Here is a 25,249-nt window from a genome sequence, read left to right on the forward strand (position 1 = left end):
AATGCAGAGGACCAGGAGTAGCTGAGACAGTCATGGAGAAAAACAAGGTGGGAGAATTTTTCTTATTGGACAGACAGTGTAGCTTGTCACAAGGATAGACAAATAGACTAATGGAACAAAAGAGCTCAGAAACAGACCCATGCATATATATGGACACTTGATTTATGATAAAGGTAGGAGTAATGATTTGGAGGGGGCATGAGGAGAGCTTCTGCAATGCTGGTAATGTTCTACATTTAAAAATCTTGATAGTTGCTATGTAATAAATTGAGCTGTACATCATCTGTGTACTTTTTTGAACATGTATTTTCACAATAAGGTTTTTATTTTTCTTGGGACAGGGCCTCACTCTGTCACCGAGGCTGGAGCGCAATGGCATGATTGTGGCTCATTGCAACCTCGACTCCCAGGCTCAAATGATTCTCCTGCCTCTTAGCCTCATGAGTAGCTGGGACTACAGGTGCATGCTGCCGTGCCCAGCTTTTTTTTTTTGGAGAGATGGGGTCTCACTGTGTTCCCCAGGCTGGTCTGGAACTCCTGGCCTCAAGTGGTCCTCCTGCTTCAACCTCCCAAAATGCTGGGATCACAGGTGTGAGCCACCGTGCCTGGCAACAGTAAGATTTTTAAAAGAATGTAAGTAGTGGTTCTATACAAAGCCCACTTTTCTAAACATCAGTTCTTCCCTTCAAAATCAGATAGCATTTCATTTCCATTATCTCCTAAGTGTATACATATTTAAAAATTAAACACCTGACTCTACTTCCTCACTTCTAAGGATGATAAATTTCATAAGCATAAGGACTCAGAATAAATATCCTATTTGCTCTTGGTGCGTGGCCTAATGTCTGACAAATTTATAATAGTTAATAGTTTTGAAGAGAATTTAAAATAAACTGCTGAATACTGTTATTTTAATGGGACTAATTTAAAGAAGTTCATGCAGACTTTTGAAAATGGAGCTAGAGGTTACAGCGAATTATATTTATTTTTTGGTTTACTGTAGCACTTTATTTTTCCTTATGTAAATAACAGTGGAAAACCAAAATTTGTGGTCATCTCTTTAAAACTTGAGAATTATGTACAAAAAACTTACATAAATTAAAAGAATGAATAAATTTACAGGTGCAAATGTAAACTGCTTCTAGCTCAAGACTTAACACTAATAGACCAGCAAGACAGAAATGAAACTGGTTCAGGAGCTCTTGCCAGGCTCTAGAAAAATCCTGGAATGGCTGGGCGCAGTGGATCACCTAAGGTCGGGAGTTTGAGACTAGCCTGACCAACATGGAGAAACCCTGTCTCTACTAAGAATACAAAATTAGCCGGGTGTGGTGGCACATGCCCATAATCCCAGCTACTTGGGAGGCTGACGCAGGAGAATCGCCTGGACCCAGGAGGCAGAGGTTGCAGTGAGCCGAGATCGCGCAATTGCACTCCAGCTTAGGGAACTGGAGCGAAACTCCATCTCAAAAAAAAAAAAAAAAGGAAAATCCTGGAACACTGAGCTCTCTGACACATTATTAGTACCTGCACAGATAAGGAAACTGCAGGTCACACAGACTCATCAAGCCACAGACTTCCCTCCCACAAGCATGTCCTCACCTCAGCCATGAAGTTACTGAGCCACATGTACTAAGAGTATAAATCAAAGATATGTACAGAGTATTAGACAGATACCAAGGGAACAGTTAACAAAGTCAAAATCAGCAACAAGTTCTACAATCCGGTGCTGATACACAAGCTTCAAGGACCAGTTCTTTTGAAAGGCTTATTCTGGTTTATTGAGGCTAGCATGAGGTGTATGCATTTGCCAGGGGCAAATTTATACTTCTACATTAATCCGTGAAGCACATGATACGTGTCTGCTTGCAGTCCATTTAGAAGCATTTGCAGTGGGTGATGGAGGGGCTTGACTCATCCTACTCCTGCTTGATGATCCACATCTGCTGGAAGGCGGCCAGGATGGAGCTGCCAATCCACACAAGGACTTGCACTCGGGAGGTGATGATCTTCTTGGAGCTGGGCACCAGGGTTGTGATCTTCTGCATCTTGTAGGTGATGCCCAGGTACACAGGGGTGTCACCAGACAGCACCACGTTGGCAAACAGGTCCTTATGGATGTGCACATCACACTTTATGGAGTTGAAAGTGGCCTGGTGGATGCCACAAGATTCCATACCCAGGAAGGAGGGCTGGAACAGCGCCTCCAGACACTGGAACCACTTGGACAGCTCCTAGATCTTCTCCAGGGAGGTGGAGGACGCTGTGGTGGCCATTTCCGCAGCTTCTCCTTGATGTTGCGCATGGTCTCCCGTTTGGCTGTGGTGGTGAAGCAGTAGCTGGGCTCCCTGAAGATCTCCATGGGTTGGTTGGTCAGGTGCCAGTCATCCAGATGCAGGATGGCATGGGGGAAGGCATAGCCCTTGTAGACGGGCACCGTGTGGGTCTCGGCTGTGTATGATAATACTAGTGGTGTGACCAGAGGGGTACAGGGACAGCACAGCCTGGATGGCCATGTACCTTGCTGGGGTGTTGAAGGTCTCAATCCGAGTCATCTTCTTTCTGTTGGCCCTGGGGTTCAGAGGGGCCTCAGGCAGCAGCACTGGGTGCTCCTTGGGAGCCGTGTGCAGCTAATTGTAGAAGGTGTGGTGCCAGATCTTCTCCATGTCATCTCAGTTGGTGATGATGTGGTGGTCCACGAGGCACTTTCAGGGTCAGGATGCTGCACTTGCTCTGGGCCTCATCACCCAGGTAGGAGTCCTTCTGGCCTATGCCCACCATCATCTGGTGCCGGGGATGCCTGATGATGGAGGGGAACATGACTCGGGGGAACTGTACCCAGCAAAGCCAGCTTTGCATGTGCTGGAGCCATTGTCAATGACAAGTGCCACGATCTCTTCTTCCATTGTGATCAGCAGAAGAGCAGGCAGTGGAGTGATGGGAGAACCCGGAGTGTGGGCTGGTGGTGAGTGGGCGAGTTACATTTCTGATACAGGAATAGTTGGGGGGCCAGATGTGGCAGTTCACACCTGCAATCCCAGCACTTTGGGAGGCCAAGGCAGGAGAATTGCTTGAGGTCAGGAGCTTGAGGTTATGGTGAGCCAAGATCACACCACTGCACTCCAGCCTGAGTACCAAAGACTCTGTTTCAAAAAAAAAAACAAAAAACAAAACAGAATAGGTACTGTACTTTTTTTTCAATGCTGTTTGAAGAAGACAGTGAAAACAGTTACACAGGTTAGTGAGAGAGTATTTCAGTGTGGTCGTGACCATGGCTAAGTCTTCAGAGGGTAAGGGAATAAAGATGTTAACCTCAGCAGGTGCTAACCTTTTTTTTTTCTTTTTTTTTTTTTTTTTTTTAGAAAGAGTCTCCCTCTGTCGCTTAGGCTGAGTGCAGTGGCGTGATCTCCACTTACTGCAACCTCCACCTCCCAGATTCAAGAGATTCTCGTGCCTCAGCCTCCTGAGTAGCTGGGACTACAGGCATGTGCCACCACACCCAGCTAATGTGCTAACCAACCATTCAATTATGACCAAGATTTTCTTGCGTTTGGAAAATTAAATTCCTGGAATCTGTAGGTGTCAGAATTTAGAGTTAAGTGGCAGGAGTGTCCATCAAATTCACTTGAAGTCAGTTGAAACTTAGAATGCATTTTGCCTCCGAGAGAAACAATAGATGTTGAGTAGTTTTTAACCTATGACACAAGCCCATATGTGTACTGGAAGCACAGCGCCATAACAAACAGTTCTAATGTGGAATGCCAGAAGCAAGGCCTCTGCTGCTGTGAGGGCAGGGTCCCTTCACAATCCAAACCTGGTGACCCCAGACAGTCTATTTCAAGTTGAGGATCAGGATAAACTCTGACTTACATAATGATAGGGAAACTACCGAGGAGATAGAATGTGGGCTGGGAACACTTACTGCCTCAAGGAGGTAAGAGGAGAGTGACAAGCTCCATGGGTTTATACATCATCCCTTCTCCCCTGTGTCCTGAATGGGCCCTGAAATGAGATGCAAAATAGGGACTGGCTGGAAACTGGGGGTTCTATCCTAGGGAGCAGTTGTCTGAGTCAAAGGGGAAATAAATTTCAAGCTAAGACAGTAAGAAAAGAAAGCTCATATCGACACTCAGCTTGGGCAACTGTTCTAAGGTATTTGTAAGAAATTCCAGGCCAAGCGCGGTGGCTCACACCTGTAATCCCAGCACTTTAGGAGGCTGAGGCTGGTGGATCACCTGAGGTCAGGAGTTCAAGACCAGCCTGGCCAACATGGTGAAACCCCGTCTCTACTAAAAATACAAAAAATTAGCTGGGCATGGTGGTGGGTGCCTGTAATCCCAGCTACTTGGGAGGATGAGGCAGGAGAATCACTTGAACCCAGAAGGTGGAGGTTGCAGTGAGCCAAGATCGTGCCATTGCACTCCAGCCTGGGTGGCAGAGCGAGACTCGGTCTCAAAAAAATAAAATAAAAGAAGAAAGAAAGAAATTCCACTATTTGAAAGCCAGGTACTGCCTGTACAGTCTTGGCACTGGCTCAAGAATAAATCCTGAAACATGGTCCTGGTCTATCACTGTTTACCTTGATTCTTCACCACTAGGTTAACAGGATATTCTTGTTCCCACAAAAGCCTCTCCATCCAACTTCTTTTATCCGTCCCATGCCCAGACTGATGGGTGTTACTTCAATTCACAGTGTCACTTCATTGCTATGTGGTGGAGGAGGATGGGGAGGATATATAGAGAGAAAGGACACAGGTTTATCAGGATACTTTGGATTGCTTGAAAACTAGAGTTGACCATTGGGTTAAGGAAACAGGAGCATGGAAAGCCAGGGTGACACCATTTTAAAATCAACTCCAGCTTAAAACTAGCAAGGCACATTCCTTGCCAGTCACGACCCATGGCCATAAGATGTTTTAGTAATGCCTGCAAGAACAAACTCCTATGACAGCAGAACGTCCAGCTGTCCCAATATTGCATAACAATATATGTTTTAAAAATAGTTATAGTTATGCTTTGACATACTTACTCAAATGCCAAGGATAACTTTCTTTTCTTTTTTTTTTTTTTTTTTTTTTTTGAGATGGAGTTTGGCTGTTGTCACCCAGGCTACAGTTCAGTGGCGTGATCTTAGCTCACTACAACCTCTGCCTCCCGGGTACATGCGATTCTCCTGCCTCAGCCTCCCAAGTAGCTCGGAATACAGGCGCACAAACTGCTGGCATTACAGGCATGAGCTACTGCACCTGGCCGAGATTTTGTTTTTCTAATACAATTCAGTGAGTTCTAGGTCAAATGGAAACATTAGAGACTAATTTGACACTGAGAAAAAAAAACGTGAAAAAGGCTTCTTAAAAACCAAACTTCCAGCCGGGTGTAGTGGCTCCCGCCTGTAATCCCAGCACTTTGGGAGGTCAAAGTGGGTGGATCACTTGAAGCCAGGAGTTTGAGACCAGCCTGGCCAACATGGTGAAACTGCATCACTACTAAAAATACAAAAATTAGCCAGACATGGTAGTGCATGCCTGTAATCCCAGCTACTTGGGAGGCTGAGGCAGGAGAATTGCTTAAACCTGGGAGATGGAGGTTGCAGTGAGCCATGATCACACCACTGCACTCCAGTCTGGGCAACAGAGTGAGACTCCATCTCAAAAACAACAAGAACAACAACCAAACAAACACAAACCCTAAAAAATCCAGACTTCCATAAAGACTTTAACAAAAATTTTGGTCCATAGCTTTCCTTGGATTACTTGATGGATGTCTGAGTTATATCCAATTAAGAGAAGTTTATGATATGGAAAAACATGTTTCTAGGATTGTGGAATGGTTTTCTCTATAAAATGCTTCTTAAGTTTTCAGATTCACAGACAAGTGAGTGCCCTTTGCATTCCTTCCCTTCCCTGTGTTGTTCCTTTTCCTGCTGAGCCTTCTGAGCCCCAGGAGTCATGGGATGCTCATGTTTCTTTATATTCAATGGGAACTGGGGGTTAGAGGCCCCTGCCCAGGGCTGTTGGATAAATTGAGGTTCAGAGGCATATTTGCCAGCACCTACTGGTTCTCAGTCCCCCTTGTCCCCTTTCTCAGCTGCATATTTGCTGTCTATGCCTCGCTAGTGACATACACGACCCTCGGCTTTTATGCCCTAAGCTTACACCTATCATTTTCCTTCTGGTCTTGATGGTTTTCATTCTTTGGGTTGTTTAATTCAGCATCTCTCTGGGCGGCATTGGAGGGCAAAAGCCTCTTGGGAACTAGTCTTATTGAGAAAAAGAATAATGTTGTCTAATTCAGAAGCCATCTAAGGGTCAATTCAAATTATGGACTTGAAAATGGTTACTCGGGCCGGGCGTGGTGGCTCACGCCTGTAACCTAGCACTTTGGGAGGCTAAGGTGAGTGGATCACCTGAGGTCAGAAGTTCAAGACCAGCCCGACCAACATGGTGAAACCCTGTCTCTGCTAAAAATACAAAATTAGCTGGGCGTGGAGGCGCATGCCTGCAATCCCAGCTACTCGGGAGGCTGAGGCAGGAGAATTGCTTGAACCCGGGAGGCAGAGTTTGCAGTAAGCCGAGATGGCACCATTGCACTCCAGCCTGGGCAACAAAAGCAAAACTCCGTCTCAAAAAAAAAAAAAAGAAAAGAAAAGAAAAGAAAAAAAAAGAAGAAAATGGTTACTTGGCTGGGTGTGGTGGCTCACACCTGTAATCCCAGCACTTTGGGAGGCCAAGGCGGGCAGATCACCTGAGGTCAGGGTTCAAGACCAGCCTAACCAACATGGATAAACCCCTCTCTACTAAAAATACAAAATTAGCTGGGCGTGGTGGTGCATGCCTGTAATCCCAGCTACTCAGGAGGCTGATGCAGGACAGACACTTGAACCTGGGAAGCGGAGGTTGTGGTGAGCCGAGATCATGCCATTGCACTCCAGCTTGGGCAACAAGAGCGAAACTCCAACTCAAAAGAAAAAAAAAAAAAGGTTACTTATGGCTGGGCACAGTGGCTTACGCCTGTAATCCCAATACTTTGGGAGGCCAAGGCAGGAGGATCACCTGAGGTCACAAGTTTGAGACCAGCCTGGCCAACATAGTGAAACACCGTCTCTACTAAAAACACAAAAATTAGCCGAGCGTGGTGGCAGGCACCTGTAATCCCAGCTACTCAGGAGGCTGAGGCAGGAGAATTGCTTGAACCCAGGAGGCAGAGGTTGCAGTGAGCCGAGATCATGCCACTGCACTACAGCCTGGGCGAGAGAGCAAGACTCCATCTCGGGGAAAAAAAAAAAAAAAAAAAAGCTGGGCGTGATGGCTCACACCTGTAATCCCAGCACTTTGGGAGGCCGAGGTGGACGGATCACCTGAGGTTGGGAGTTCAAGACCAGCCTGATCAACATGGAGAAACCCCATCTCTACTAAAAATATAAAATTAGCTGGGTGTGGTGGTGCATGCCTATAATCCTAGCTACTTGGGAGGCTGAGGCAGGAGAATCGCTTGAACCCGGGAGGTGGAGGTTGTGGTAAGCCAAGATCGTGCCATTGCACTCCAGCCTGGGAAACAAGAGTGAAACACCATCTCAAGAAAAGAAAATGGTTACTTATGAAAAAAGGTAGAAAGGAACCACTAAGTAGGGGAGAGAGATGTAGAAAGTTTTGGAAATGAAGATGTATTTTTGGTAAGGCAAGTTATAAAGAGGATAATTTTACATAAAAAAAGGTAGCTGGGCAGGGTGGCTCACACCTGTAATCCCAGCACTTTGGGAAGCCGAGGCAGGCGGATCACCTGAGGTCAGGAGTTCAAGACCAGCCTGGCCAACATGATGAAACCCCATCTGCACTAAAAATACAAAAATTAGCCGGGAGTGGTGGCACGTGCCTGTAGTCCCAGCTACTCGGGAGGCTGAGGCAGGAGAATAGCTTGAATCCAGGAGGCAGAGGTTGCAGTGAGCCGAGATCGCGCCATTGCACTCTAGCCTGGGGAACAGAGTGAGAGACTGTCAAAAAAAAAAAAAAAAAAAAAAAAAAAAAAAAAAAAAAAAAAAAAAGCTTTAACCCTTTAAATCTCAGTCTTTTTTAGCAACCAAAATCCTAATAAACATAGCATATGAATTATCTTGATAAAATGTAAACTCTTGGGGTTTTATTTTCTTGTTTTTTTGTTTTGTTTTGTTTTTTGTTTTTTTTTTTGAGATGGAGTTTTGTTCTTGTTACCCAGGCTAGAGTGCAATGGTGTGATCTTGGCTCACTGCAACCTCCGCCTCCCGGGTTCAAGTGATTCTCCTGCCTCAGCCTCCCTAGTAGCTGGGCTTACAGGCATGCGCCACCACACCCAGCTAATTTTGTATTTTTAGTAGAGACGGGGTTTCACCATGTTGGTCAGGCTGGTTTCAAACTCCTGACCTCAGGTAATCCACCCGCCTCAGCCTCCCAAAGTGCTGGGATTAGAGGCATGAGCCACTGTGCCCGGCCTGGATCGTTTTTTAATACTGCCTCTGGCAAACCTTGACAAAAAAGGAGGAATATAAAATAAAAAATAAAAAAAACCCTAAGCCCCTCAACAGTGCAGATCCCCCTCTTGGCCAAAGAGAATTTTAAAAATACCCTGAAAAAGGCCAGGCGCGGTGGCTCATGCGTGTAATCCTAGCACTTTGGGAGGCCGAGGTGGGCGGATCACGAGGTCAGGAGATCGAGACTACCCTGGTTAACATGGTGAAACCCCGTCTCTACTAAAAATACAAAAAATTAGCCGGGCGTGGTGGCGGGCGCCTGTAGTCCCAGCTACTCGGAGAGGCTGAGGCAGGAGAATGGCGTGAACCCGGGAGGCGGAGCTTGCAGTGAGTCGAGATCGCGCCACTGCACTCCAGCCTGGGCGACAGACCGAGACTCTGTCTCAAAAAAAAAAAAGATAGTTATAATCATGCTTTGAGGTAATTACACACTCAAATGCCAAGGATAACTTTCTTTCAATCAACAAACTCCTAAATTGTCATGCTGTCAGCCCGCCAGCATGTAGACATAACTTAGCTTTAACATCGTTAAGGCCTCTACATAAGAAGAGTTAAAAACAGGCATGGCACGTTGCTCCTCTTGCTTTCTGAGGACGCCTTACTCTGTAACTGAGTCGCTTTCAATAAACTACCTCTTACTGTGCACTCTGTGACTCGCCGTGAATTCCCTCCTGCGTGAGATCCAAGAACCCTCTCTTGGGGTCTGCATTGGACCCCTTTTTCCAGCAACAGTGAGACTCTCTGAATTTTGGAATATTTTAAATTCCTGAAGAGGTGTGTGAAAATGGTGTCCCTGTAATGACAAAGGAGTTAAGTAGGGTGATATAGAGTAGAGGAGGAGGAAAAGTTAGAAATAAAACTCTAAGCTAGAAGGCAGTCTAGATAATAGAGATAACTCCAAATAGCTTAGAAGAGGATTAGTTTTAATCAGTTTGATATAAAGAAGTATACTGCCAATGGCAGGGATGGGGGGGTTGTGTAACTTCCATAAATAACACTGAATGTCACTGTTTCAAATGTATTTATAATCCCTGGGTTAGAGTCAACTCAGGAATGGAAAGACATTTTTAACTGGCTGACTCTACCAGCAGGTGGAATGAGTGCTTCATGAGGTGAGGCAAGCAAGAGATGATAGTGTTGAGTTTATGATATTTTGAGTTTATTACTAGGTAGCTTTATTTTAATCACTGATAGGCCTGCCTTCAGTGGAAGGCAACAACTCAAATGCAACATTTGAGTTGTTTTGCTAGGGGTAGTGACAGCCAATGAATAGCCGTCTCTTAACTCTTTATATACATGAGGTTTCAAAGCGCTTATTTGGATGTTTGCCCACATTCTCTCACCTTATCCCCTAACCAGAGGCATCTACTTTAGAGCTGGCAGCCTCATGCAGCCCATTAACAAGGATTGAGACCAAAGAATACTTTTCAGACTTTGAAGTTAACCTCTGCACTCTGGACTTAAACCTTCTTGAGTCACCTGAACAGGCATTTCGTTTCAAAACATTTCCAGACAGTTTTGAATGACACTGCTAGAGTCTTGTGTAAAAATGGGTGCAGGCATCCAGGGGACAGCTGGTCTGATGTCACACTGGCCAGTGACAGGGTCTTCCTGAGTTCTATCAGCAGAAAGTCCTATCAGCTGCAGATTTTCCTCAGGTAATTCAAGTCTCCAAGCCTGATTCTATACAAACTGGATGCAATCACCTATCAGCAGAAAGTCATATCAGCTGCAGATTTTCCTCAGGTAATTCAAGTCTCCAAGCCTGATTCTATACAAACTGGATGCAATCACCTATCAGCAGAAAGTCATATCAGCTGCAGATTTTCCTCAGGTAATTCAAGTCTCCAAGCCTGATTCTATACAAACTGGATGCAATCACCTATCAGCAGAAAGTCATATCAGCTGCAGATTTTCCTCAGGTAATTCAAGTCTCCAAGCCTGATTCTATACAAACTGGATGCAATCACCTATCAGCAGAAAGTCATATCAGCTGCAGATTTTCCTCAGGTAATTCAAGTCTCCAAGCCTGATTCTATACAAACTGGATGCAATCACCTATCAGCAGAAAGTCATATCAGCTGCAGATTTTCCTCAGGTAATTCAAGTCTCCAAGCCTGATTCTATACAAACTGGATGCAATCACCTGTCCACTGGGAAGTGGGGATGAACAGGAGATGGCGATGCTTTGGGTTCCTCTGGAATGTGCCTCACAAATACTAAGGGTAATCATTGGGCGGGGTGGCCAATCATTTGATAAACCAAACACCAATTAACCCTCCCAAAAAGAAAGGGGCTAATTTGTTACACTTAGATATTTCGCAGTAAAACATCTCAGCTAAGGAAAAGTTTGGAAAAAGGGGAAAAGTATGTGAATGCTCTTTAGCATGGAACAATGTGAAACCATCACTGGAAAAAAATAATGCACAAGTCACATCTAAGTACTGCTCAGAATGCTGCAGTGATCACATCACTCCTCTGCTCAAAACCCCTCGATGGTTTGAAATTATATGCCAGGGAAATTATATGCAAGCTCTCCAGCCTAGCATTGAAGGCCCCACGCCTCCTTTTCACCTCCACCCTATAGGCCGCCCTCAGTCTGCTTTGGCCAGCCCGGACCCCTTGCTCTTGCAGGAATCTCAGTCACCTGAACCTGAGCAGTTGCTCCGGTCAAAAGGGAAGTAAACGTCAACTACCGGCGCCTGCAATGTCCTTTCCCATGCCTGTCTGCCTATCCTACCCACCCCAGCCGCATTTTGTCCCGCTCTGGAAACTCCCAGCAGTCGGTTCTCATCACAGCACCTTCTGTAGTGGTTGCTGAACTTAAGTATGCACCCTCCTCCAAGGCCGACACACTTTTCGAATCAGGTCAGCGGTGTCACTGGTGTAAAGTCCTAAAACTAAAACAGAACGAAGGTGTTTCCCCCAAAGATTCCACCTCGTAGACCCAGCACTCACCCCAACAGAGAAGAGGGTCGAGCTGGCCGGGAGGACGCGGACGCCCGAGACTCTGCCTCTGGCTTTACAAACTGTCCAATGACTCGCTGCGGCGGGGATGTTTCGTAAGCGGCCGGCCAATAGCGGAGAGAGGGGCGGGCCTTGGTGGGGGCCTTGCCCAGTGAGAGTCGCGGGGGGGACGACCTCTGTCCAGCTGCGACCCAATGGGAGTCCCCGCCAGGAGACACAACCAGCGGCCCTCCGGGGATTTATAAGGCCCCCGCCAGCAACCGCGCGTTGGGATTCGTGGTGTTGCTGGAGAGCCCTGTAGTGTCTGCAGTCAGCGACCCTCCAACTTCAACTACTGGATCGACCGTGGTGAGGGATGCTGTGCGGGGGAAGGTGTCGCACGATGGGGAGGATGCCGGGGGCGCACGGGGGGTCGGTGGGAAGGGCCCGCAGCGCAAAAAGGAAGGGCGCCCCGGCAGTCCAGGGTGTGGGGTGGGCTGCGCGGGGATGCCAGGGGTGTTTGGGCGTTCAGGGCGAAGGTGGGCTCTGCAGAAAGCCCGGGGACGCCCGAGGAGTCCCGGCACCACTTTTCTACCCTACTTCCCCTACGGGAGGCGGTGCGAGCTAGAAACGTTCTGAGCGCCCCAGAAGCGCCGCGGGACTAGGGAGGCTGGCGAGCGGTAAAGCGTGGGCGAGAACGTGGTGTGGTCGCTTGTGCGCTGCGCGCAAGGTCGGGCAGCGGAGTCGGCTCTGCGGCGGAGCGTGCTCTGGAGACCTGGAGGGGATCTAGGACCCGCCCCAAATTTCTCCCGCTGCGGTCCTGGGCAAAGAGGTGCCGGCTTGTAGCTGCGGTCCCCGCCTTCCTCTGAGATCACACTCCCGCGCAGGAGGCAAGGCCCAGGATGATTGGGAAGCTCTAACAGATTTCTCCAGTTTAAAACCTGTTCCCCTGAATGTCTTTGTCTTGGGCGCCCGACTCTGGCCAGAGGTAGAGGTCCTCGCCCTTTGGCCCCATACCTGACTAGGGATTCCTGTAAGCTCTCGGGGCCTTGAAAAGAATATTCTTGACTCCACTTTTCTCCTGTTTGGTGCCCAAGGACTTGAGGTCCCTCTGTTAAAACTGAGAACTTTGACTGGTCGGGCGCGGTGGCTCACGCCTATAATCCCAACACTTTGGGAGGCCGAGGCAGGCGGACCACCTGAGGTCGGGAGTTCGAGACCAGCCTGACCAACATGGAGAAACCCATCTCTACTAAAAATACAAAATTAGCCAGCCGTGGTGGTGCATGCCTATAGTCCCAGCTACTCGGGAGGCTGAGGCAGGAGAATCACTTGAACCCGGGAGGCTGAGGTTGCGTTGAGCGGAAATTGCGCCATTGCACTCTAGCCTGGGCAACAAGAGCGAAACTCCGTCTCAAAAAAATCAAAGCAAACAAACAAAAAAAAAACCTGAGAACTTGGGGTGGGTACACAGAGGTCCTTGTACCCCCCGGAAACCTCTTGATCCCCGCCCCTGCTCTGAGCCCACTTAAAGGCTCTGAGGCTTAGAGGGTAGTTCCTAAGACTGTTAAACTGTTGCCTACTGTCACCCTAGAAGATCCCTTCTACATCTGGGAGGTGCTCGGCCCTTTTACATTGATCCCCTAGACTGTGGGTTGGGTGAAGGACCAGAAGATGAGAGGGAGGGTTTATCCATCGTAGGAGTTACCTGAGTGAAAAGAGTCGAAAGGTGGGGTGGGTCTTCTGGTCTCCGCTGCGACGCTTAATTAAGGAGTACTGGCTTGAATTAGCTTGCCTGTACTGCAGTTGGCAGGGACAGGTGTCTAGGGTAGGTGCCTGTCCCCCCAAAAGGGGAGTTTGTGGGTGATCTTTCAGAAGGCTAGCTCTAACTCCAAGGCTGCTTCCTCAGTTGATCCACAGGTCTGAACTTAGTCTTCTGCCCTTTTGGGATGTGGGGGAAACAGTTGCTGCCAATGGGAGACCTCCTCTTCTAGGCCCCAGTGCTTGAATCTAGAAGCTCTTGGTGGGCCTGTCTTGGAATACAGGACTCTGAGCTTTCCCAAGCAGCAGGGAGGACACTGTGCAGTGGGATTTGGCTATTTGGTTTTGGCTTTCTCTAGTTCCTGCCTCAGAGACCTAGGTATAACCACCTTCTTAAGCTCTGAGTGAATGAAGGAAAATGAGGGCCTGAAGGTGGTTTGGCTTAAAGTATGGGAAGGCTTGGAAAGAGAACGGAGTCTTCTGGACTTTTGTTCTTTGGTTTGTTTTTTTGGTTTTTTTTTTTTTGAGATGGAGTCTTGCTCTGTCGCCTAGGCTGTAGTGCAGTGTTGTGCTCTCAGCTCACTGCAACCTCTGCCTCCCGGGTTCAAGTGATTCTCCTGCCTCAGCCTCCTGAGTAGCTGGGACTACAGGCGCCCACCACCACGCCCAGCTAATTTTGTATTTTTAGTAGAGACAGGGTTTCACTATGTTGGCCAGGATGATCTGGAACTCCTGACCTCAGGTGATCTGCCTGCCTTGGCCTCCCAGAGTGCTGGGATTATAGGCATGAGCCACTGCACTCGGCCAGTCGTCTGAACTTTGGACTAGGTAACACTAAGCTTCAGCCTTTAGGGAGGAAAGACGAAGGGTGCTCCCAGGGAAGGCTTTTCAAGTCCCCACCTTTCACTCTGCACCACTCAGGGCATATTCCTCTGCTCACCCTCGCAGTGTGAGTGCTTCTCCATCCATGTGGGCCAGGCCGGAGTGCATATGGGCAATGCCTGCTGGGAGCTGTACTGCCTGGAGCACGACATCCAGCCCAGTGGCACCATGCCCAGCCACAAGACCCTGGGGAGCAGTGATGACTCCTTCAACACTTTCTTCAGGGAGACCCAGCCTGGCAGGCATATGTCCTGGGCTGTCTGTGGACCTGGAGCCTGCTGTCATAGGTGAGTGGACGGAGGAGTGGGGGCTCCTTCCCCCAGGCCATAGTTTTTGCTAGCGCCAATGTCAGATGGGAGCTCCGCTTAAGGGGAGAATACTTGAGATGGAAGCAGTCCCCAGCCATGAACAGCATTGAAGTCTGAAGTCTATTGCTTTTGTCTAGACTCTGTCCTCAGCAGGGGTCCTGGGGGCTTCCTATATTGACAGGAAGATCATTCGCACAGCTCTGCCGGGAAACTGCCAGATAGGAGTCAGGGATCAGGCCTAGAACGCAGACTGCAGAAAGGAGCAGATGTAAAAGCAGAAATTTAAAACTTGCTTTTCCCTGTCCTCAGACTCTTGAGGGTGGCCCATTGCATAAGAAGCAGGGAGCCAAGAACATTCATACTGGCCTCCTGCTTAGCCTGAACTGAAATAGGCCCCCACGTAGGATGTGGGCCTATGTGAACTTGGCTGTTGCTGGCTTCCAGAGGCTTTCCTGCTTCCTCCCTTCTGCATCTGGATCTCCTCAGTTTCCTAATCATGACAATTCTACCCCTCCTCCATTTTTTGAAGCTGTTATTTTAGATGTTAAATGGTGGACTGGGTTTCTTCATTAGTCTGTATTCTTTTTTTTTTTTCCTCTTTCCATGGTGAAAATTTACATTAGTCTGTATTCTTATCCCGTTCGAAAGTGAAGTGAGATTCTCCTTAACACCACTCTGATTCCTCACCTAGCACAATGAAGTGGCTGTGATCAGAGGGAAAGGACCATTGAAGGTGCCACCTGCTCTCCCCGTCTCAAACCCAGGCAGGACCTGGCCTTAGAAGTGGGTCTCTGATCGGGAGGCTGAGGCAGGAGAATCGCTTGAACCCGGGAGACAGAGGCTGTGGTGAGCCAAGATCGCGCGATTGCACTCCAGCCTGGGCAACAAGAGTGAAACTCTGTCTCAAAAAAAGAAAAGAAAAGGAAAAGAAGTGGGCCTCTGGGATGCCGTGCATCATCACTCTGTTGAGCAGCTGTACCTGGGGAGGCTTAGCAGCAAAGGTTCTGGTGTCTGGCGTTCCCTTGGAGAATGAACCAGCTTGTTTTACCTTTGTTCTTTCTTCCCCTCAAGATGGGGTAAGAACTGACATTTATAGGCAGCTCTTCCACCTGAACAGCTGATATCTGGCGTGGAAGATGCTGCCAACAACTATGCCCGTGGCCACTACACTGCGGGGAAGGAGATCATCGATTTGGTGCTAGAGCGAATCCAAAAACTGGTGAGCAGGCCTCTGGCGCCTACAGGAGGTCATTGCATCCTTAACCCTCTTCCTGGCTGGGAGGCAACCACAGCCTGTGCTGGTACCTGACATCTTTCCTCCGGCCTCTCAGTCCACTCCGCTTCTCCTAGGGGGATATGTGTTTTCTTTTTTTTTTTTTTTTTTTTGAGACAGAGTCTCGCTCTGTCGCCCAGGCTGGAGTGCAGTGGCGCAATCTCGGCTCACTGCAAGCTCCGCCTCCCGGGTTCACGCCATTCTCCTGCCTCAGCCTCTCCGAGTAGCGGGACTACAGGCGCCCGCCACCACGCCCAGCTAATTTTTTGTATTTTTAGTAGAGACGGGGTTTCACCGTGGTCTCGATCTCCTGACCTCGTGATCCGCCCGCCTCGGCCTCCCAAAGTGCTGGGATTACAAGCGTGAGCCACCGCGCCTGGCCTTGGGATATGTGTTTTCTGTCCTGGGTACAGATCTAGGGTTGGAAGCCTGAATAACCTGCTCTGCCTTGAGTTTGTGGACTCAGGCTTCTGCCCTGGTGGTTCCTCACTTTGCCAGGTCTGTCTGATTCAAGCCTTTTTTGACCTTTGATCCATCTCTACAGCAGCTCAGCTTGTTGTTCTTAGACTCCTATGCAGATCTGTCCAGGTGGGAGGGGCTCCTGTTTAGCACTCAACCATTTCTCCAGTTCACCCTTCCCCTATCCGAGGCGTTGAGAACCACGAGTGAGGCTGCCTGTGAGCCAGGACTTCGGCCCTGTTGCTGTAGAGGGATTGCCTAGACATACTCCCTGCTGCTCAGTAGAGACTGAGGACTTGGAAGTGACCTGAGGAGTAGGATTCTGTGCTCCCTTCCTCAAGAATGAAAATAAAATACCTCCTAGGGTTAGACTTCTTTTATACTGTCACTACCATATGTCTGGTATAGAGTGATGATTTTCTTACCCAAGAAACAGCTATATCAGAATCACGTGGGGTACTTGTTAAAGCTGCAGGTTCCTGGGTTCCAGTCTGAGGTGAGGGCCTCGTAATCTGTATGTTCAACAGGATGCCACCACCACTCCCACTCTGCTGTAACTAGGGGGCAGGGCAACAAAACAGAGAGGGCCTGGCTCTCTGACTGCAAATCCTCTGTCCTGCCTCATCCCTACCATTGCATATACACAACACTGCCTTTCCAAGTCATCTTTTCCCTAGGAACTCCAAACCTCTTGTAGGTGATCTTTTTTTTTTTTTCTTTTTTGAGAGAGTTGCTCTGTTGCCTAGGCTGGAGTGCCACTAATGGTGCAGTCACAGCTCACTGCAACCTCCACCTCCTGGGTTCAAACGGTCCTCCCGCCTCAGCCTCCTGAGTAGCTGGGACTACAGGTGCACACTGCAACACCCAGATACTTTTTGTATTTTTTTGTAGAGATGGGGTGTTGCCATCCCAGCACTTTGGTACGCCGAAGTGCTGCGATTACAGGCGTGAACCACCACACCTGGACAGGTGATCTTTTTTCACCTCTATGGAGGTGAAGCAAAAGGACACTAGGGAACTTTCTCGAGGTGATGGGAATTTCTGTATCTCTGTTGGTTTGGTTATATAGGTGTCTGTGCATGTCAAATCATTCATTGTACGTCCAAAAGATGCACACACTTAAGTATAAACTATACTTCAAAGTCTTTCTAAAATACAGAAGTGAATGCAAGTGTAGTTAGGTAATAGTAGCTTTCAACACAGAAGTTTCCTCAGGAGAAGAGGGTTGGGACAGGTGACATGCCATCTACATCCTTAATGATGTTATCTCCTACTCCAGACAGACCAGTGCACCAGGCTTCAGGGCTTCCTGATCTTCCATAGTTTTGGGGATGGCACTGGCTTAGGCTTTACCTTCCTGGTGATGGGGCGGCTTTCTGTTGACTATGGCAAGAAGTTCAAGTTGGAATTTGCTATCTACCCAGTCCCCCAAGTGCCCATGACAGTTGTAGAACCCTATAACTCTATCTTGACCACCCACACCACCCTGGAGCACTCAGACTGCCTTCATGGTAGACAGTGAGGCCATCTATGATCTCTGCTGCCACAACCTGTGCCCTACCTAAACCAACCTGAACTGGCTCATCAGCCAGATTGTGTCCTCCATCACTGCTTCCTTGTGTTTTGATGGTGCCCTCAACGTGGACCTCACAGAGTTCCAGACCAATCTGGTGCCCTACCCTCGCATCCACTTTCCCCTGGTGACCTACTCACCCATTATCTCAGCTGGGAAGGTCTACCATGAGCAGCTCTCAGTGGCAGAGATCACCAGTGACTACTTTGAGCCCTCCAATCAGATGGGCAAGTGTGACCCTCGTCACGGCAAATACATGGCCTGCTGCATGCTCTACCGTGGAGAAGTGGTGCCCAAGGATGAGAATGCCACCATCACCACCATTAAAACCAAGCGAATATTTGTTTTTTGGACTGGTGTCCCACAGGTTTCAAGGCAAGTGGGGGTAAAGGGCAGTTAGCACATGGCCTGTATACCTGCTGAGAAGGGAGCTTCCTGCAGAGCAGGTGTGAGGAACAAATGCACAGGATCTCACTGTCACCCAGGCTGGAGTACACTGGCGTCATCTTGGCTCACTGCAGCCTTGACCTCCTGCGGTCAAGCAGTCCTCCTGCCTCAGCCTCCTCAGTAGCTGGGACCACAGGTTTGTGCCACTACACCCTGCTAACTTTGTATTTTTTGGAGAGGTGGGGGGCTTCACCATATTGCCCAGGCTGGTCTCAGACTCCTGTGTATGGGTGATCCACCTATGATGTCTTCCCAAAGTGTTACAGGTGTGAGCCACTGTGCCCTGCTAGAGGATGCTTTTAACTAGATAGATCTCAGTTGGTCTAGAAGCCAGGCCTTTGGACTGTAAGCCAGGGTGGGTTCTACTTGAAAGATTGCCTTGATGAAAGGAAAAGTATCAATTTCATTTTACTTAGCCTGGTAAAAAGGCATTCCCTAGGGCTGCCAGTCACATGGGGAGAATGGCCTCCTCGTCACTTGTGCTAAGGATATAACCACGTGCTGTAGGCTCCTGCTCAGAAGGGAAGGCTTTCAGAAGCCAGAGAGGCCCATTATCAGATGATGGGGAAAGTGCGGATCAGAAGGTCAGAGGCTTCTTGTGTTCTGCGTCTGTGAATGCGTTCTCTTCCTTTTGCAGTAATGAGGAAGAAGCACTCATTTATGCCCCACCCTGTTACCAGTTGACCTTCCCAGGGTGCTGGGCATATGACCTAGTTTGTTTTATGGGTTTTGTTCTGGGGTAAGACTCCAGAAAGATTAGAGATGGCAGCTGTGGCATTAGAAAACATATATAGCGGCCGGGCGCAGTGGCTCACGCCTGTAATTCCAGCACTTTGGGAGGCCGAGGCGGGCGGATCACAAGGTCAGGAGATTGAGACCATCCTGGCTAACACGGTGAAACCCCGTCTCTATTAAAAATATAAAAAAAATTAGCCGGGCATGGTGGCCTGCCCCTGTAGTCCCAGCTGCTGGGGGGATTGAGGCAGGAGAATGGCATGAACCCAGGAGGCGGAGCTTGCAGTGAGCCAAGATCGCGCCACTGCACTCCAGCCTGGGCGACAGAGCGAGACTCTGTCTCAAAAAAAAAATAAAATAAAAAAAGAAAATATATATAGCTTTCCTGCCCTGTGACACTGCTGTGGACATGACCACAACAGGAGGAGAGGCAGGGATAATAGCTGCGTGCTAGTGTGGAAGAGTTGTCCTGTAGCTCAGAAATGGAAATGTGGGGTAGGATATATCTGGGAAGCAGACTGTTTCTGCCTCCATATTAGGAAGAGCTTTAGCTGCTTTAAGGGAAGAATAGGCTGCCTTTAGGACATGGTCAGCTTGTTGTCCCTAGAGACTCTAATGAGAAGTTGACTTTTTTTTTTTTTTGAGGATGAGAAACACTAAAATGTATTCTATATTCTGGGCTGGGTGCAGTGATTCAGGCCTGTAATCCAGCACTTTGGGAGGCAGAGGTGGGAGGATGGCTTGAGCCCAGGAGTTTGAGACCAGCCTGGGCAATGTGAGACTCCATCTGTACAAAATATTTTTAAAAATTAGCCAGTCGTGCTAGTGTGTGCTTATAGTTCTAGCTGCGCAAAAGGCTGAGGTGGGAGGATCACCTGGGTCCAGGAGGTTTAGGCTGCAGTGAGCTACGATTGCATCCCCCACACCAGCCTCAGCAACAGAGCGAGACCCTGTTTCTTAAAAAATAAAACAACATATTCTGGGTAGACAAATGGTTAAAGTAGGTCTAATTGGAGATCTTCCCTAAGTTTAACACTTTTTAAACTTAGTTTTCTAAGCTACAGGAAAATAGGGATACTAGTTCATTTAACACCCGTATAGCCACTCCCTTGACTTAACATCTAGGTCTGTTTCCTTTATTTTTGCTTTACTGACCCATTTAAACTCACTACTTTTTTGGGGGGGTGGCGGTGGGGGAAGATGGAGTCTTGCTCTGTTGCCCAGAATGGAGTGCAGTGGCTCCATCTTGGCTCACTGCAACCTCCACCTCTAGGGTTCAGACGATTCTCTTGTCTCAGCCTCCCAAGTCAGTGGGGTTACAGGCATGCGCCACCATGCCCAGCTAATTTTTTGTATTTTTAGTAGAGATGGGGTTTCGCCATGTTGGCCAGGATGGTCTCAAACTCCTGACCTCAAAGTGATCTGCCCGCCTCGGCCTCCCAAAGTGTTGGGATTACAGGTGTGAGCCACTGTTCCCAGCCCACAAATGTTTTTTATAGTCAGTTTTTCAGTCATGATCTAATCAAGGAGCAGGCATTATGCTTATTTGTCTCTTAGCATAAGAGTCCACCCTTTTTCTTTTTTTTTTTTTTTTTTTTGAGACGAAGTCTCACTTTTATCCCCCAGGCTGGAGTGCAATGGCGCGATCTCGGTTCACTGCAAGCTCCACCTCCTGGGTTCAAGTGATTCTCCTGCCTTAGCCTCCCGAGTAGCTGGGATTACAGGCGCCTGCCACCAGGCCGGCTAATTTTTTAAATATTTTTAGTAGAGTCGGGGTTTCGCCATGTTGGCCAGGCTGGTCTCGAACTCCTGACCTCAGGTGATCCACCCGCCTTGGCCTGCCAAAGTGCTGGGATTACAAGCGTGAGCCACCGCACCCAGCCCCCTTTTTCTTGACTGACTTTGAAGGCACTAGTCTTGTCTTGCAGAAGCTCCCTTATTCTAGACTTGTTTCCTTGTGGTGGTGATCATCTTCCTCTATCTTTGTTTCTTACAAGTTGACAAATGCCTCTTCCCTAATTGTGGGGATCCCCGTACAGACGCTTCCAGGAAACACAGAACCAGGTGCTTATACTTCTTTGTTTTTTCTTAGGTTGGCATCAACTACCAGTCCCCCACAGTGGTGCCCGGGGGTGCCATAGCCAAGGTGCGGTGGGCAGTCTGCATGCTAAACAATACCACAGCCATCACGGAGGCCTGGGCCCACCTCAACCAAAAGTTTGACCTGATGTATGCCAAGCGGGCATTTATGCACTGTTATGTGGACAAGGGCATGGAGGAAGGGGAGCTCTCTGGGCCCGAGAGTACCTGGCTGCCCTGGAGAAGGATTATGAAGTAGGCACAGAATCTTTGGACAGCGAGGATAAGCATGAGGTGTTCTAGCGGTCCTGGCACCTGTAACACCTGGTCTCTCGCACCGTAGTTGTGTGTGTATCTCATTCCAGTATTCCCTGACCTCCTACAAATACAATGGATGTTGCAAGCGATGTGGAACTCTGGAATTCTGCCCAGGCAGTGAGCCATCTTTAAGCTTCTCAGCTTCCTTTAATGTCTTTCTAAGTTAAAGGTCAGGGTGGCCTCTGCTGCTAGGGCCTCCAGCCAGGGCATGTCTAGTGGAGGATTGGCTTCCACTGCTTCCCTCCTGTGTGAGCAGACCACCCTGACACGTCTTCGCTGGCTCAGCACCCAGGCTGTAGTACTTCGACTTCACAGGGGTCCCTATGTGTACCCCCTTGTCTCCAGCCCACTTCGAGGAAGAGTAAGCTTTCTAGAGATTCTGATGAAAGCTGCCAGAAGTTTATCTGCCCCCAGCATTCTGGGACAGAAACTGCAGGACTTCAGTGCCACAAGGAATCAAGCACTTCTAACCACTCCTCCAGCCTGATGGCCAAGAGAGGGCAGCAGAGGTTGCCTTCACAGGCCTCTCCGCAGCAGCCATCTTAGACTTGAGGGCTCTGTCCTGATGCCTTACAAACACAGGGTCCAAGAAATAGGATTCCAAAAAAAAAACAGTGGTCTCCAGCCTGGAACTATGAAGATACGAAACAACTTACTTTAAGGAACAGGGTCTCGCTGTGTTGCACGCGCTGGAATGTAGTGGTTATTCTCACAGATGTGGTCACAGCATGCTACAGCCGAGGACTCCTGGGCTCAAGCCATCCTCCTGTCTCAGCCTCCCCATGTGGTGGCCTACAGGCACCACCTCATGCCTGGCTCTGAAGTAAATCTTAAAAGTGCCTATGAGACTTTTAGGCAAGAAGATCCATATCTCTTACTCTCAACGGAGTTGCTAATGAGGAAATTAGGAACTATTGTTCTAGAGGCATAGCCATATCTGCCCACATGTGGTTTCAGAGATCAGTGTATAAAAGGTTCTGGCAGTAGCTAATGACTAAACAAATGGCCCCTTCTAGAACAGTCCAGGCTCAAGGAGGCTGCTTTTATTATTATTTTATTATTATTTTTTTTTTTATTTTTTTGGAGATGGAGTCTCGCTCTGTCGCCCAGGCTGGAGTGCAGTGGCACGATCTTAACTCACTGCAACCTCTGCCTTCTGGGTTCAAGCGATTCTCCCCCCTCAGCCTCCCGAGTAGCTGGGACTACAGGCACACACCGCCACGCTTGACTAATTTTTTGTATTTTAGTGGAGACAGGGTTTCACCATGTTGCCCAGGCTGGTCTCCAACTCCTGAGCTCAGGCGATCTGCCCTTCTCACCCTCACAAAGTGCTGGGATTACCGGCGTGAGCCACCACGCCCAGCTATTTTTTTTTTTTTTTTTTTTTTTTTTGAGACAGAGTCTCACTCTCCCGGGCTGGCATGCAGTGGCGTGATCTCAGCTTACTGCAACGTCTGCCTTCCAGGTTCAAGCAATTCTTCTGCCTCAGCCTCCTGAATAGCTAGGATTACAGGCATGCGCCACCATGCCTGGCTAATTTTTGTATTTTTAGTAGAGATAGGGTTTCACTATGTTGGCCAGGCTGGTCTCACACCCCTGATCTCAGGTGATCTGCCCACCTCAGCCTCCCAAAGTGCAGGGATCACAGGCATGAGCCACCTCGCCTGGCCAGGCTGCTTTTAAATAATGTGCTTAAAGTCCCCTCAGCCAGAAGAGGTTGCAAGCTTATGTACTCTTAAACCACAGAGAATCTCCACGGAGCCAGGCTCTGTTCCTGGCAAGGCCACTGAGCAGAACCTAACCCAGCCCCTGCCAGAAAGGTGAGGGCCGCCCATACGCTTGGCCTGGAACTACCTACTCTGGTTTTTGGACACTTAATTCTAGCACGTGTTTGCTCTCTTAAGCACCAGCAAGCCTTGGGGCTGCGTAAATATCATCTGTGGCCTTGCTTTGGCTTCAGGAAACTGGTTACTAGTGTTAATCTAGAGACTTATTCCCAGCATCTGTGAGCCTTGCTCCTTGATCCCTGGGAGGGTATTCACCAAAAGGATGGAATCCCAGAGCCTACAGCATAGTGCCCAGGGTCACAGACTGCCCCTACCATGGAACTGCATGCTTAGGTCCAGAGGGGCTGTGGCCTTGTGTGCTGGTCGGTGCCCACGTGTTGGGCCTCTTCCTTTATTAGCATCTTCCTCTGTGTTTGCATTTCTGAGCAGAGAGGTCTGACAGTCTTCTGCGTGGCTGTATTCCCCCTTTCCCTCAGTCCCCATAGTCCCCAAAAGACAAGGGCCTCAACCTACTGTGTTCATTTGTCTTAATTCGCTAATAGCGTGGCTCTGACATGGGTGTGTGTCCTTACTTGTGCCCCGTTTCTTCGTGTAAGCAACACAAGTCTCCCTTGCTATAGCGGTTGATTTTTTCTATTTTACTCCAGAGTCTTTCTCCAAAGCTGTTCCTAGGAGACTGCTAACCTACTGGTTCCTCTAGTACTGGGTAGAGGTGGAATAAGGGCACAGAAGGAAGGGAAAGAGGTTGGAGAAACCTGCTCTATTAAAGTGCCTGTTGCCGGGCGTGGTGGCTCACGCCTGTAATCCCAGCACTTTGGGAGACCAAGGCGGGTGGATCACCTGAGGTCAGGAGTTCGAGACCAGCCTGGCCAACGTGGTGAAACCCCGTCTCTACTAAAAATACAAAACATTAGCCGGGCATGGTGGTGCATGCCTGTAATCTCAGCTACTCAGGAGGCTGAGGCAAGAGAATCGCTTGAACCCAGGAGGCAGAGGTTGCTGTGAGCCGAGATTGCACCATTGCACTCCACTTGGGCAACAAGAGCAAAATTCCGTCTCCAAGAAATAAATTAATTAATTAATTAAAGTGCCTAATAACGGATCTGGATCTGTTGATGTTTGGCAGGTGCCCCTGGTCTGCTCTGCCGGTATCTTCACCCATAAACCAGTGAGCTGATGTTTTCTTTCCTTCTCTTCCTCTCACTGGGCCCATGAATTCATACATATTAGCAGTTCAATCCACCATGCAGAGAGACCACCTCTCCCCAAGCACATGCCCCAGGCCACAGGAAGGTGAACATCCAGTGAGGGTTGGACTCCTAACCCTGGCACTCCTGTGATGAGATACCAGATAGAATGAGTCAGTTAAAGCTGGGGGTAGCAAGCTCGATGATTTATTTGGATAACCTAGCAGCTGCCATACCTCTTCTGGCCCCCAGGTACAATGGAAGGTAAGTCACATTCTCATCTATGACCCATCCCTCTTTTTGTACTTTTGAAATAAACAGGAAGGATTTTTGTTCAGTCTGCCTGACCTTAACTCCCACCTCCCCACCTCCAAGCCCCAGATAGGGCCCAGTCCCTTGGGAGAGCCTTGCCTGGGTTCCTTTCACACTATGGAACCTCTGATAGGGTGAGGATGGAGAAGAGAAATTCTTGCCTTGGGGTTGTGACCTGAAACTTAGAGACTCTTGGAGTCTTAACAAGCACAGTTGACCCTTGAACAACACAGGAGTTGGGGTGCTGACCCTGTGCAGTCAGAAATCCACGTATAACTTTTGTCTGCCCCAAAATTGAACTAATAACCTACCATTCACTGGAAGCCTTACCAATAATATAAACAACCAATTAACACATTATTAATGTATTATATATCACATTCTTATAAGAAAGTAAGCTAGAGAAAAATCATAAGGAAGAGAAAATATATTTACGGTTCATTAAGTGGAAATGGATCATTATAAGGTCTTCTTTTTTTGAGACGGAGTCTCGCTCTGTCACCCAGGCTGGAGTGCAGTGGCGCGATCTCGGCTCACTGCAAGCTCCGCCTCCCGGGTTCACACCATTCTCCTGCCTCAGCCTCTCCGAGTAGCTGGGACTACAGGCGCCTGCCACCACGCCCGGCTAATTTTTTTCGTATTTTTAGTAGAGATGGGGTTTCACCGTGGTCTCTATCTC

General features: G+C 48.6%; 1 pseudogene; it reads left to right on the top strand.

The window, feature by feature from the left end:
* Nucleotides 1-11,602: 11,602 nt before the first annotated feature.
* Nucleotides 11,603-24,173, top strand: LOC129458750 (tubulin alpha chain-like; annotated as a pseudogene).
* The last annotated feature ends 1,076 nt before the right edge of the window (nucleotides 24,174-25,249 follow it).

This window comes from Symphalangus syndactylus, chromosome 19, assembly GCF_028878055.3.
Source record: "Symphalangus syndactylus isolate Jambi chromosome 19, NHGRI_mSymSyn1-v2.1_pri, whole genome shotgun sequence".
Lineage (NCBI taxonomy): Eukaryota > Metazoa > Chordata > Mammalia > Primates > Hylobatidae > Symphalangus > Symphalangus syndactylus.